Below are 13,264 nucleotides of genomic sequence, written 5' to 3' on the forward strand. Positions count from 1 at the left end.
CGATTCACCTGATTGGTGGAAATATAGACTGTGCAAAAGAACAGCTGAAAATATGTGTTAGGGGAGTAATAATTATCCAAAATCTGAGTCCAATACCATCTGCTCCGACACTACTGGACTTGGAGTAAGTTAAAGCATCCCGGACCTCAGCATCTGTAATCAAGCCGAATGAAAAGAAAAACACGTTGGTAGATGCAAGGATTTCATTAATAGTATTCTGCCTAGTTATGTTACCAACCACCAATGCAAGAGCAGCAGCACCAAGAGTGGGTTGATCTGTGGGAGACTCTATAACACCAAGTGATCGCATTGTTTTCCAAAATGTCTTATGAGTGGCTGCAGACAACCTCTGACAGTAGTGCAATCTTTTAACGTTTTTGTATCGATGATTACAACGGTTGCGCAGCACACGATAATGTTTTCGATTGGCAGCAGAAAGGCTACGTTTCACCTAATCTCATCATTTAGCCAAGGTGCCGGCATCTATCTAACTCTCCGCCGCCTCTCTGGAGCATGCTTGTCATAGAGGTCAAGAACCTTGGAATTAAAGTAGTCCACCTTAGCATCTATGTCAGGCAATCGGTAAAGTGGCTGCCAATCAATTTCGCTTGCATCAGACATCAATAACCTGCAATCTATACTTTGAAGATCACGGTGGGAAATCAAGTCATGGTTCGAAAATTGAAGTTGAGTTAAATGGACAACAGATATTACCACCTTTTCAATTCGGGTTAACTTCCCAGAATAAAAATGCAGGTATAAAATTTGGTGAGGTTCGGAATATTGCCAGTCTTTATTTGAAGTTTTGCTGTCTCTCAGTAACATTACAATGAGTGGTAATATGCCTCCATTTACTGCGGTCCAACATTAGTTCCCCAATATTATCTCTCCACCGCATCCTCAGTCTTCCCAGACAGGTCTCCTAACATGGCTCGTCCATCTCAATCTTTCTGACTTTTACAATATTTGGCTGGATTTATAGTTCTCAGATTTCCTGCTTTCACAGTCTGAAAATATGAAATCTCATGTTCATCTTTTGAAGTAATCTTCTGGTCTTGAAGAACGATTCGCCAACAACTGCCACCAGGATGCTGAAGGGTGTATGTTTAGGAGCGGATATAGTAAATGTGATTGAAAAATTTCAAGTAGTGATCAAATCATTTTTATAAAGTTTCTTACCAGATATTCTTGTCACGGAGGAAGTTGGGAATACGACCTCAGATTCGCATCCACGATGCTTTAGTAACGAGGCAAAATACAGCATCTAGAAGAAACATTTGTTTATTCATCTTCAAAACAACGGAGGGAGTTTTAGCACCTTAAACTTATCCCAAACTCACTCTAAACTCATTAAATATTAACACAATACTTTGGGAAACTCGACTTTGCTGTATAATTCAACATTACGTCGTTACACGAATTATATTATGACAGTACACGCGAATCTAATTCGAATAAATCGCTTTGATTTACCGGACAGTTTTTTCAAACTTTCGTTTTTGTGTTAGCAATTAGCGAACGGTCATCAGTCACCAACTGATTGCAGAATTTATTTGAAAATCTCAAATCTTCAAAAACGCTTTGATTCATTATAATGTTAATATCATGTTTCATAACATTTCTATATTCATTTTATTTATTAATCTATATATTTTATCCTATTAAAACGCAACAACAGATTAATTGTTTAAACAATTTAATTAAAAGGATTCATTCAAAACAATAAATCCCATTAATTATAACATCATTAACACAAATGGGCGCAAATTTGATTATTTATCATTGTTTGGAATGTAATTTTATCAATATCAAACAACAAAAAGTTATTATTTTGTTAAATAACTCATAAATATGAGCGATTTTTCCCCATCAATCAATATAAAGATGTACAATTAAAGAAAGAGCGAGATAAGAAATCCCCTTTTCTTTTCACGTTCCATTTCCCATCGACCATTTCGTCAAAATCGCTTGCATTTAAGGGAATTGGTTGGCTTTAGGGAGAATGCGACGATCCCGCTGTGTGCTCTACCAATTTTATGTACTTACAAGAAGTCGAAGACCGAACCCCCGTGGCTACAATTAACTTTAAATCGTCGCGACCACAATTTTCTGTCTTCGCACTCAGCAAAGGGATTAATAATGCAAATCCAAAGTTCCTTCCAAGCAATTCTGAACCGAAATGAAGGGCTTCTTTAATCAACGTAGTCGTATTTCCTAAGGGGATGAATGTGGATCATTTTGAAATCTTTTAACCTTATTCCGGTTTTTGTTGGATTTATGTTTATATTAGGAATTTCATATGGATTTTAGGGAAGGTCGAAATTGAATGTAGAGGGTCGTTTAATAGTTTAATAACAGTAAATATTCGTCGTTTAGCGGTTTGGTAGGGCACTGTGGCCCAGCTCGTCCGAAATAAATTAATTAAACGATAATTAGACCGAAATCGAACATGTGCAGCGTGAATGCTCGTTTACCTTACGCAATTTGCTCGAAAATAGGCCGTTCGTGCTCATTAGATTAGGGGCATTTTGTGTGCAAATTCGACGGTTGTAATCCCCGAGCGGTATTAGTTCGTTTGAGGGACGGTTATTTTCTAAAACAACCGATTATGTCCTATTTGAGTTGTTTTGAGTTAATTATTAGAATGATAAAGGTGGAAACACAATTGAAAGATCACAAAAAAAATTTATAAACATAATAAGAAATTAACTCAATATTTTTAATCATTTTTAAAAAATCATAACAAATCGAGATTTCACTCAATAATTATGCAATTATCAGCACTTGTTATACAAATTATAAGCTTTTCAATGAAAGAAGCGGATTTTCAAAATATTTTATAGTACTTGAGATATTAACTTTTAAACGTCAGAAGATATTTTCTCATTATTCGGGTTAAGTAACTATTTTTACTCGTTTTCAAAAAATCATAATAAATCGAGACTTCACTCAATCATTATGAAATTATCAGCACATGTTATACAAATTATAAGCTTTCTAATGAAAGAGACGGATTTTCAAAATATCTTTTAGTTTTTGAGATATTAACCTTTAAACATCATTTTCTTAATTTTTGGGTTAAGCACCTATTTTCAATCATTTAAAAAAAATCATAACAAATCGAGGTTTCACTGAATCATTATGAAATCATCATCACTTATTATACAAATTCTAAACTTTTCACTGAAAGAAACCAATTTCCAAAATATCTTTTAGTTTTTGAGATATCAATTTTTAAACATACCCCTTTTTTATCATTTTCTAGAGAGAACAATTATTTTCACCACATTTTCAAAAAATCACCATAAATTGGGATTTCAATGAATTATCATAAAATTATCAGCACTTGTTATACAAATTATAAGCTTTCCAACAAAACAAACGGATTTTCAAAATAACTTTTAGTTTTAGAGATATTAACCGTTAAACGTCAAAAGACATTCTCTCATTTTTTGGGTTAAGAAACTATTTTCAACCATTTTCAAAAAATCATAACAAATTGGGCTTTCAACTAATTATTATAAAGTTATCATCACTTATTATACAAATTCTAAGCTTTTCACTGAAAGAAACCAATTTTCAAAATATCTTTTACTTTTTGAGATATCAATTTTTAAACATACCCCTTTTTTATCATTTTCTAGAGAGAACAATTATTTTCACAAAATTTTCAAAAAATCACCATAAATTGGGATTTCAATGTATCATCATGAAATTATCAGTACTTGTTATGCAAATTATAAGCTTTCCAACAAAGAAACGGATTTTCAAAATATCTTTTAGTTTTAGAGATAATAACCTTTAAACGTCAAAAGACATTCTCTCATTTTTTGAGTTAAGAAACTATTTTCAATCATTTTCAAAAAATCATAACAAATTGGGCTTTCAACTAATTATTATAAAATTATCATCACTTATTATACAAATTCAAAGCTTTTCACTGAACGAAACCAATTTTCAAAATATCTTTTAGTTTTTGAGATATCAATTTTTAAACATACCCCTTTTTTATCATTTTCTAGAGAAAACAATTATTTTCACAAAATTTTCAAAAAATCACCATAAATTGGTATTTCAATGAATCATCATGAAATTATCAGTACTTGTTAGGCAAATTATAGGCTTTCCAACAAAACAAACGGATTTTCAAAATATCTTTTAGTTTTAGAGATAATAACCTTTAAACGTCAAAAGACATTCTCTCATTTTTTGGTTTAAGAAATTATTTTCAATCATTTTCAAAAAATCATAACAAATTGGGCTTTCAACTAATTATGATAAAATTATCATCACTTATTATACAAATTCTAAGCTTTTCACTGAAAGAAACCAATTTTCAAAATATCATTCAGTTTTTGAGATATCAATTTTTAAACATACCCCTTTTTATCATATTCTAGAGAAAATAATTATTTTCACTAAATTTACAAAAAATCACAATAAATTGGGATTTCAATACATCATCATGAAATTATCAGCACTTGTTATAGAAATCATAAGCTTTCCAATGAAAGTAACGGATTTTCAAAATATCTTTTAGTTATAGAAATATTAACATTTAAACGTCAAAAGACATTCTCTCATTTTTTGGGTTAAGCAACTATTTTCAACCATTTTTAAAAAATCATAATAAATCGGGACTTCACTCAATCATTATGAAATCATCATCACTAATTATACAAATTCAAAGCTTTTCACTGAAAGAAACCAATTTTCAAAATATCTTTCAGTTTTTGAGATATCAATTTTTAAACATACCCCTTCTTTATAATTTTTTAGAGAAAACAATTATTTACACAAAATTTTCAAAAAATCACCATAAATTGGCATTTCAATGAATCATCATGAAATTATCAGTACTTGTTATGCAAATTATAAGCTTTCCAACAAAACAAACGGATTTTTAAAATATCTTTCAGTTTTAGAGATATTAACCTTTAAACGTCAAAAAACATTTTCTCATTTTTTGGGTTAAGAAACTATTTTCAATCATTTTCAAAAAATCATAACAAATTGGGCTTTCAACTAATTATTATAAAATTATCATCACTTATTATTCAAATTCTAAGCTTTTCACTGAAAGAAACCAATTTTCAAAATATCTTTTAGTTTTTGAGATATCAATTTTTAAACATACCCCTTTTTTATCATTTTCTAGAGAAAACAATTATTTTCACAAAATTTTCAAAAAATCATCATTAATTGGGATTTCAATGAATCATCATGAAATTATCAGTACTTGTTATGCAAATTATAAGCTTTCCAACAAAACAAACGGATTTTCAAAATATCTTTCAGTTTTAGAGATATTAACCTTTAAACGTCAAAAGATATTCTCTCATTTTTTGGGTTAAGAAACTATTTTCAACCATTTTCAAAAAATCATAACAAATTGGGCTTTCAACTAATTATTATAAAATTATCATCACTTATTATTCAAATTCTAAGCTTTTCACTGAAAGAAACCAATTTTCAAAATATCTTTTAGTTTTTGAGATATCAATTTTTAAACATACCCCTTTTTTATCATTTTCTAGAGAAAACAATTATTTTCACAAAATTTTCAAAAAATCACCGTTAATTGGGATTTCAATGAATCATCATGAAATTATCAGCACTTGTTATACAAATCATAAGCTTTCCAATGAACAAAACCGATTTTCAAAATATCTTTTAGTTTTTGAGAAATCTTGGAAACTTGTTAAAAATGAAACCTTTTGGTTTTTAAAAATGCAATTATTATTTGTTCATCTAAATATATCTCCCCCGTAATAAAAAGGATGAAAATCAAAGAAATAGAAAAACAATAAGAGATAAACGGTAATTTTTATTGGCAAAGCCATCAAAAAGAAATATCTCTCTTATGTTTTCCAAGCGAACTAGAGCACTTCTCGTTTGATTGCTATCGTAAAGTGTGGTTTTCTTTTATGAGGAAAATTACAATTATCCCATCGATAGTTTTGTTTTTTTTTGTTTCATCCATCAAAGAAATTTAGTTCTTTTTGGGTGATAAATATTTATAAACTGCCACTCTAACGAGGAGAACGCTTAGTGTAAACTAAAGTTTATTAAGCCAATATACCAACCAGCATATATTAGCATAGTAACCGAGGATTTTCACGAGAGGAAAATGTAAAATGTAATTTAAAATTATACTCGTAGTTCACCTGCACAAGGACTTGTTCATTCAACGATGATTTAGTTTTTTGGGAGCCTTACAAAAAACCTTGGATAAAACAGATTTCGAATCATTAGAACGTGGTAGGAGGAATAGTCATTTTCAACCCTCCTCCTTAATTTGATTGCCAAACTCTGTTTAATTTTTCCCGTTGAATTAACGACCCCAGAAAAGGGTCTTAACGATGCCATCATTTTCCATTTTCCCAACCAGGATTTACCCGATTGCGTCACTTGAAATTATCGCATCACCACTTTGAACCATTTTAAATTTTTTTTATATAAAAAGTATTGATTTTATTATTATAATTGGTTGTAAATTTAAAAGATAGTGATATTCCTAGACTGATAGTAACGGTCATTAGAAGAAAATGTGAGGTGAAACGAAAGACTCGTTTACGTTCTGGAACATTATATTCTATTTAGCAGAATAGGGGGTGGAAAATGTTTCAGGTGTGCACACCCTAACGATCTTTTTATTCAACTGTAACTTACGCGGCTTTTTAACTCGCCTCGTCTGCCTTGCGCCTTTATGTTAAAATTACGCCATCTCGCGAACCATTTCATCGTATTTATGAGGCATTTAACATCATTTTTTTTATCGCTCGGGATAGTGTTGCGGAGTAAAGCAAAACAGGGGCCCATTCGGGAAGCTTGGATAGGTTCTTAAGATTGTGCACAAAAAGAATGCAAGCGTTCAGTTAAAACTTTTCCAATATTGCTTCTGTGAGTAATTTTATCGATTCGGAAGCTGGAACCGCACACAAATACACTCCGCTGCTTTTCCGGTTCCATAAACCGGATTATTGAGAAGAATGACTTTCGGATCGCGGGTCTTCATTCGCCCGAAAAATATACCACCCGCTTTTCTCTTTTTAGATTTGTGCATTTGCTTTTAGACCTTTATATTCTTTCCCCCCTTTTTTTATTAAAGCTTTTAAAAGCTAACCCTCGGATTTCAAATAATCGTAAATAACAATAAATAAATAATAATAATAAATAAGTTTATTGTTCACTAAGTTTTTTTGAACCAAAAGCAATAACATCTGTTTTTGCTGATTATCCAGGTCAGCACTTATCCGCCTCAACCTCACCCTCGCCAAAAGACCCATAAAGCTGAGTGTCATCGGCATATTGGTGCATATTGCAAAAAGATACATGCTTGTGAAAATCGCTAGTGTATATTGAGAAAAGGAGCGGGGAGAGTACCCATCCCTATTGGACACCCATCGACACCGTCATTGCCTCCGACACCCAACCATCCACATTTACATGCTGCACCCTATTATCCAAAAAACTCCCCAATTAATTAACTGCTTTGGACTTTAACCCTATATGGTGCAGTTTGGACAGCAAGATTTTATGGTTCAAAGTGTCGAAGGCCTTCGAGTAATCAAGCAGACAGAGAACGGTAATTTTATCACAATCCGGCAGAATGCTGTTGTTTACAATATGTTTGCTAAGTTGTTCAAATAAAATCTTCTCCATGACCTTTGAGAGAATATATATGCTTATTAATCTTAAGTCAGAAAGCCTTTGAGCCGGGAAAGAACTAGTCTCTATGACATGATTTACAATATGCCTAACATATGGTGTAATTCAATGGAGCCTAGAGGATATGAAAATACACTTGATGAGAGTTTTTAAAGCCTGCTTAGCCTTTAATTACGTTCTCATCAGCTGTAGGAACGTTACAGTAACCTTTATATCAAAGAATGGAAAAAACGACCCAGCGGATCCTAAAGCCTTTCGACCCATTAGTTTCTTTTAAACACGTTTGGAAGACTATGTTAACATTACATTAGAGAGAATGTAAAATTATTACATTAGAGAGACTGCTTAAAACGTTTCCTTTGCACTTACACCAACATGCTTATATCAAAGGTAAATCTGTGGATAGCGCCCTATACATGATAGTGGTAGTTGACATAGAGGGAGCATTTGACAAAACCACCTTTAGTAGCATTAACCTGGCACTAGAATCTCGAAGAGTGCCATTGGTCATCGCAGGCTGGATAAAAACAATGCTAGCAAGCAGAGTTGTTCAGGCTAAGACGAAAGGACACACAGTACAGAGAGCTGTGGTTAAAGGTTGCCCACAATTAATAGTTGATGATCTCATTCGTGAGTTAAATAATAAATATCTCTTCACAGCTGGTTACGCCGACGACGTGGCTATCTTGTTAAGAGATGAACCTGACAATTTTCTTTGTTACAGAATACAGCAGCTGCTTAAACTTGTTGAACGATGGTGTGAAGAACACAAAAAGACTGAGACTGTTCTCTTCACTAAACAGAAGAAACTTAACGCCACACAATTTCTGTAATAATCCATTAACCTTTGCTGCAGAGGTGAAATATCTGAATGTTATCTTGGACAAAGGACTAACTTGGACATCACACATTAGTTGCAAAACCAAAAAAGCAACGATTGTACTGACCCAGTGCCGAAAGGCTATTGGGAATACTTGGGGACTAAATCCGAAAATTACAATGTGGATCTACACTTCTGACTAAAACATGCATATAAAGCTAAATTGCTGCATCAATTGCAACGACTGGCCTGCCTGCTAATCACAGGCGCTATGAGATCTACACCTACGATTGCGATGAAGACTATGCTGAACGTGCTGCTCTTAGATATTTTTATCAGGGAGATGGCCGTGATGGCATTGCTTCGACTGCGATCAGTAGAGCCCCGACAGTTTAGGAAACGTGCGCCCCTCCACACTAAACGAATGCTTTTATAAGCCTACGCTTCGATTTAATTCATTGAATATTGGACTGGAGTGGGAGGCGTTTTAGGGTCACTTTCCTAAACTGTCCGGGCTCTGTCGATCAGTAAATGAAAAGCAGGTTGTTAAAATGGGAAGCAAGCTCTGGAGTGAGTTAAGGCTCGCACAGACTACATTACACCTACTTTCTTAGGCAAGCCACACTTTGGCATTTAAACGATACCCCAGAGCAACTCAAGCTCGGGCAAAACGCTGACCATCTACATTGATGGATCAAAGAAGGCTGGAGGTTCCGGAGCGGGAATTTTCTCCAGCTGCACCTTTCCACTTCGTTAGGATCGTATTGCACGACTGCTCAAGCCGAATTAACTGGTATAAACATAGCAGCCGATGCGATTATCGACTCCAAAAAAGTCGGCAGAAAGGTTGTAATTTGCACTAATAGCGGACAGGCTATGCTGGCGGTGAAGTCCTGTCGACAATCACTCGAGGAGGCAAACGTATACAACGAATTAACTCGGGGCACCTCCTTGAATTGTGGTTGGTGCCTTTTCTTCGCCTCCAATAGTTCCTCTTGATGGATAACAGTTAACTTTGTTCCATTTAGACGAAGAATCCTGATCCTCGGTCCAGCAGTTTTCGGCTCCGAAATGATCCTTTGCATTCTTATAAATTTCGAGAAGTGCTTTCGTCAGGGATTCTGTTAATAAGATCCCCGTTCCTTTATATTTTCGTTTGTTTCTCCATATTTCGGTTCTATAATTATATGTCGTGAATTTAACAATAATAGGACGATTCGATGATTCAGCTGATTTACTGTTTTCCTTCTTCATTCAGATCTGCCGCAGGCTCCTAGGAAGGAACTGGGGTCTCAAACCACGAATGGCTCGTTGGGCCTAAGTAGCAATAATCAGACCCATGGTCGCCTACACCTCATTGGTTTGGTCGCCAAAAACAAAACATAAGACAGCACAACAACAGCTGGCACAAATCCAGCGGTTAGCATGTCTTAACATAACGGGTGCTATGAGATCCTGGCTGACGGCTGCTTTGGAAGCCCTACTCGGTCTCAGACCGCTCTATTTACATATACAAAAGAAGAGAGCCTTAAGTGCCTTATCACTGAAAATAGTTTCTTCACTCAAGTTAATGCAGGGTAACCTCAGAGCACACCTCGAGATCCTCAAGGACCCATGTCTAAATCACCTGATTGAAATTAAAACGGACCTCATACTGACTGAATACAATTTCAACCAGCCGTATAAGATCAGAGAGTGTACCAACAATCTGAGAGAACTCGCTAGGGGCAATGATGTTACCCTATGGTGGGTTCCAGGTCACAGCAACATTGAGGGCAATGAGAAGGCCGACAAGCTGGCCAAAGAGGCAGCGAACACGCCCTTCATTGGACTTCCCAACCCAACCTGGTTGTGGACTACAAAAAAAGCCACCTAAAACAAATAATCAACAACTGGGAGGTTTCAAAGATAGCCTTACGCTGGAAAGAAGAGGTTGTATGCCTCAGCAAAGGGGATCTAAGAACACTCTCAGGCTACCTGACCGGCCATGCGCCCCTTATATACCACCTCTTCCACATTGGACAAGCTGAGGATCAAACTTGTCGATTATGCAACGACGAGTCAGAAACTGCTGAACATATACTGCGCAATTGCATCGCCAGAGGCTGTCTAAGACACAACATTTTCGGTAGAACTACCGACATAAAGGTTCAAGACCTCAGGACAATACTAAGGTTCATTAAGGACCTACATTTGCCCTAAACCTTAATAATAACAACAATAATAATGGCAGCGATCAATCATCGACGAACTGTAATTAAAATTATTGATGTTCAGCTCCTTAATGGCATTTTCGACTAGACCCATTGTGTCTTCATTCTCATGCTCGGAAATTCCATGAAACAGAACCATCCAAACGTATATTGACTTCCCTGAAAGTAGATTTGATGCCCTTAATGGCCGTTTTAAATGCTTCGGCAAAGTCCAGGAAGTCTGCCCGCAACCTCGCGAGACTATTCGGGGTTGGTCCTTGTTTCTCCTCGTTCGCCATCTGAAGTCGCTTATTGAAGTCTTCAGACTTCCTTCCAAAACTTTTCATATTTTAGGCTTTATAAAACCTTGATGGAATAACATTTATCAAGCGAAAAGCGTAGGTCGGTCAGCGATGGAGTATTGGATAGTGTATATAGAGATTGTATGACTTTATAAATAAAGATATATACGCTTAGGTCTATTCCTTTACTCACAAAAACGCCACCCAATAGTATGATATTATGGGATTATTGATATTAAATAGTATGATATTATGGGTTTTGATTTTATCTAGCTATGTATAATATTATAGGTGATATTAAGTTCCAGAGGTTAATTATTGACCTAGTTTATGCGGTTTTCCCTCTACCCAGACTAAATCTACACTACTTCGCCCGTGCAATATAGGAAATTAGCGACGATATACGGTACCGAGGAGGGATTTGGTCGAATATACGCAGTCACCTGAACGGGGGAATATTTTATGAAGCCTGCAACGTGTCGTGGCTCCCGAACTATGCGACCGCGGGTTTAATTAAATAAAGCAAGGCCCCACCACTTAATACGTATAAATCTGCGAACTCGCGCCGTAAATTTTCCAAGACCGGACGGGTAGGATTTTGTTTAAATTGCGTCCCGATAAAAATCTGCATACATCTTCGGTATAAATTCAAGTTTAATCTTGAAATTTTTCCTTCTACAGAACGCTTAAAGTTACGCTCGAATTCATATCGTACGTTCAATGTTTACTTGGGCAACTTTCCAAGCAAGCACAAACACTCCTTTGAATACATTACATTCAAATACTTATTTTTATATTTTTTGTAAAGGGAAAAAACGTATTTGTTGTAAGTAATGTTAAGGGATGTAAACTTGTAACACCTCGCTTTTTTTATTTTCCAAGGGTTGATATAAATAGCGAAGAATTTTCTAACAACGGCAACCCCTCAGTGGACTACTAAACCACCGGATTTTATTCGCGGACGTGTCCGGCGATCCTTGCAGCTCCTAACGAAGGCCTCTGAGGTCGTCTCATTCAAAATTACCACCCGATTCTCTGTTGTTCCTCCTCACAAATTCACATACTTTACCCACGTACTTTATGTACTTTGTATGGTTGTTATTTTACCTTAGTACTTTTCAATATTAGAGAGTACTAAAAAATATTATCTTGAAAACTCAATCAAATCATTTTAAGTGTTAAGGTTTAGCACTGATAGACTTGAAATAAAGAGGCATGTCTTTTAAGTAATAAGAAAGAGTTTGAAACCTAATCGAGATAATGATTGATAACCACTAATAAGATGAAAACGTTGGCAAACCTTCATGGAGGTATTAGTCATGAAGACACGGAAAGAACGAAGAGTAGAGGAGGAATAGAAACGTATAAGATCCAACGATGAATGTCTGCTCGTAGATATTAAAACGTAGATGTTAAAATCCGTTACAAACTTGACAACTGACAATAGCAGGCAACCAACAACTCACTTCGCTCTAACTGATACCAAGTTAAAACTTATTACATTCAATATTGGTTTGGGTTGAGTTCATCTCACTGTCAGAAATGAAATACTAGACTAGTGGGTATGCACTTTCATGGAATACGTATCATTCGATTTCAAATTAATTAAAGAACGGCTGAAATTGTTACACTACCTTGAATTAATAACATCTCATCCGAAACCAACCCAATTCAAACCAACCCAACCCAATCTAACACCCTTTTTTTACGAGGTTGGGAAAAAATCTGCTAACAACAGACATCTGGCCTATTATGCTGAGTGGCCAGATGTCTGTTAGCAGATTTTTGAGTTCAGACTCACTGTCAGAAATTAAACAACTAATGGGTGGACAATTTCTTGGAATACGTATTCGATCAATCAAAGTTTTTCAAACTTTAATTTCAAAGTAATTAAAGAAAGACTGAGGTTGTTACACTATCTTGAACTAATAACATCTTATTACAACCCAATCCAATCCAACCCAATCCAACCCAACCTAAACCCCTTTTTTACAAGGTTGGAGAAAAATCTGCTAACAGACATCGGGCTTGGTATGTTAAGTGGCCAGATAGTGTGGGGTTGGAGACCCCACTAAAAAGACCTTTTCCTTGTCTTCTCCGGAACTGCCCAAACGGACATTACTTCGGAATGACTTTCTTCTCTTTCACCTCGCGAAACGGTCAATATGGAACATATGGAAATATGGAACAACCCAAGTCTTTATTTAGTCTTGAAACTAATTTAACTGTGTGAGAATAATTTTATAGTCTTAATTAACACACTTTTTTTATGATCTCAA

At 35.2% G+C, this 13,264-nt stretch overlaps 1 long non-coding RNA gene across 1 annotated transcript in view; it reads right to left on the bottom strand.

Moving 5' to 3' along the window:
* Positions 1 to 1,026: 1,026 nt before the first annotated feature.
* LOC111419474 (uncharacterized) overlaps positions 1,027 to 13,264 on the bottom strand; it is a 38,787-nt gene continuing 26,549 nt past the window's right edge. The window contains exon 4 of the long non-coding RNA XR_011641903.1: positions 1,027 to 1,264. This is a non-coding gene — a long non-coding RNA (uncharacterized lncRNA). The remainder of the gene's footprint in view (positions 1,265 to 13,264) is intronic.

This window comes from Onthophagus taurus, chromosome 11, assembly GCF_036711975.1.
Source record: "Onthophagus taurus isolate NC chromosome 11, IU_Otau_3.0, whole genome shotgun sequence".
In the NCBI taxonomy this organism is placed as follows: domain Eukaryota; kingdom Metazoa; phylum Arthropoda; class Insecta; order Coleoptera; family Scarabaeidae; genus Onthophagus; species Onthophagus taurus.